The sequence below is a fragment of the Otolemur garnettii genome, unplaced genomic scaffold, assembly GCF_000181295.1.
Source record: "Otolemur garnettii isolate 467f Iridium unplaced genomic scaffold, OtoGar3 scaffold00001, whole genome shotgun sequence".
Lineage (NCBI taxonomy): Eukaryota > Metazoa > Chordata > Mammalia > Primates > Galagidae > Otolemur > Otolemur garnettii.
Genome location: NW_003852396.1, coordinates 70477504 through 70479743, shown reverse-complemented (window position 1 = coordinate 70479743; position 2240 = coordinate 70477504).

Sequence of the window (2240 nt, the reverse complement as noted above, 5' to 3'; positions counted from 1 at the left end):
CCTTGCTGATTTTTTAAATATAAAATGTATTTGCTAAAGAAGTCTTCTGTCAATAAGTGCCCCTACAATTAATCAAATTATATTTGAAGCAGGCCTGTTTTCAGAGTATGATGTCCTTTAATGTACAACTTAAATATCAGTATTTTAAATATCTGGATAATCTAGAGGTTTAAAATGGAACTATTTGGACTTTGTATTAAATGTAATAAAGTACACAAGTTGCTAAGGGGTTCTTTATCCTATACTGTCAATGAAACTGTGATCATTTCCTGGAAAAGATAAAATTCTCATATTTTATATCCTACCCCCCCCCTTGAGTTTAACAGCTACTTCATTAGAACAATATGAACTGGATTCAATTTAAAAATATTATAGAAGGCCGGGCGTGGTTGCTCACACCTGTTGTCTCAGCACTGTGGGAGGCCAAGGCGGGTGGATCGCCTGAGCTCAGCTGAGTTGGAGACCAGTGTAAGACCAGGATGAGCTGGAGTGAGCTAGAGTGAGACCCTGTCTCTACAAAAAAAAAAAAAAAGCTGGTTGTTGTGGCGGGCACCTGTAATCCCAGCTACTTGGGAGGCTAAGAGCAAGAGAATTGCTGAAGGAAGAAGAAAAAGGGGGAAAAAAAAACCCAAAAAACTTCAAACTAAGATGAAAGCCAGCTGAAATTGAAAGCAAAAATTAAAAAAAATATAACAGAAGTTTTACAAAATAGGTTCAGAGTTTTGATTTCAATTTTTATTATAAATGGGCAAAAGGTAGTTGGACTACTTTCAGTTTTTGTAAAATTAAAGATTTATAGTGTATGGAGTTTTTTGTATTTCTTTACCTTGACTATAAAATTCTACAAATAATTTTAGAGTTCATTACTGTTAAGGACCCCTCTTCTGGCTCCATGCCTGGTTGCTGACTTTTTTAATCTTCTGTAAAAGAAAGTGGTGATAGCCTATGAGTATTAATTGTGATTCCTTTTTCCTCCTGAAAGTGTTTATATGTCTATGTGTGTAGTATCTACAAATACCCTACTATTGTTCATATGATTTTTCTTAAGGATTATTAAGTTTTGAGTTTTTCTTTGTAAAAAATGTAAAACATGGCCAGACATGGTGACTCATGGCTCTAATCTTAGTACTCTGGGAGCCCAATACAGGTGGATTGCTTGAACTCAGGAGTTTGAGACCAGCCTGAGTAAAAGCAAGACCCTGTCTCTATAAGTAGCTGGGTGGCAGGCGCCTTCAGTCCCAGATGCTCAGGAGCCTGAGGCAAGAGGATCGCTTGAACCAAGAGTTTGAGGTAGTTATAAGCTGTGATGCCCCAGCACTCCATAGAGGATGACAAAGTAAGCCTGTCTCAAAAAGACATAATTGTACCTAAATTTTAGGCTTAGACTCTAGCATCTCTCAGTGAAGTTTAGTTCACAAGGAATCATAATTAAATTTTTGGATGCTCAAGTTCTAGTTCCTTAATATTCTAATTTAAATTGTTATAGTTGCGTTACCTAATATTCTCTTCAAGGTTCCTTGTGCATTTGAGCTTCATATTATCATTTTAAGAAATTTTTCAGGATTAAATAAGTACAGTTGCCCCTTTATATCTATCTACAGGTTCCACATTCCCAGATTCAGCCAATCACAGATAAAAAATATTCAGAAAATTAGTCTGGATCAGGTGTTTCATGCCTGTAACCCTAGTACTCTGGGAGGATGATTTTAGCTCAGGAGTTAGAAACCAGCCTGAACAAGAACAAACCCTCATCTCCTTACTAAAAATGGAAAAACTAGCCAAGGCAATGTGGTGGGTGCCTGTAGTCCCAGCTACTCAGGAGTCTGAGGCAGGAGGATCACTTGAGCCCAGGAGTTTGAGGTTGCAGTGAGCTATGATGATGCCACTGCACTCTACCCTAGATGACAGAGCAAGACTCTTGTCTCAAAAAATAAAAAATAAAAAATATATATAATATTTTAAAAATATAATAGCTATTTACATAGCATTTATGTTAAGTATTATAAGTAATATGGAGATGATTTAATTTATATAAGAGGATTTACATAGGTTAAATGCAAATACTAAATCATTTTATATTATAAGGGAATGTGAACATCTGCAGATTTTGGTATCCATGGTTGAGGCAGGGCATGCTGGGAGTTGTCTAGAACCAGTCTTCCTTTAGATACCAAAGATTAACTATATTTCATATTTATTAAATTAAGAGATGTAAAAGTTCTTTAAATATTCTTGACTTA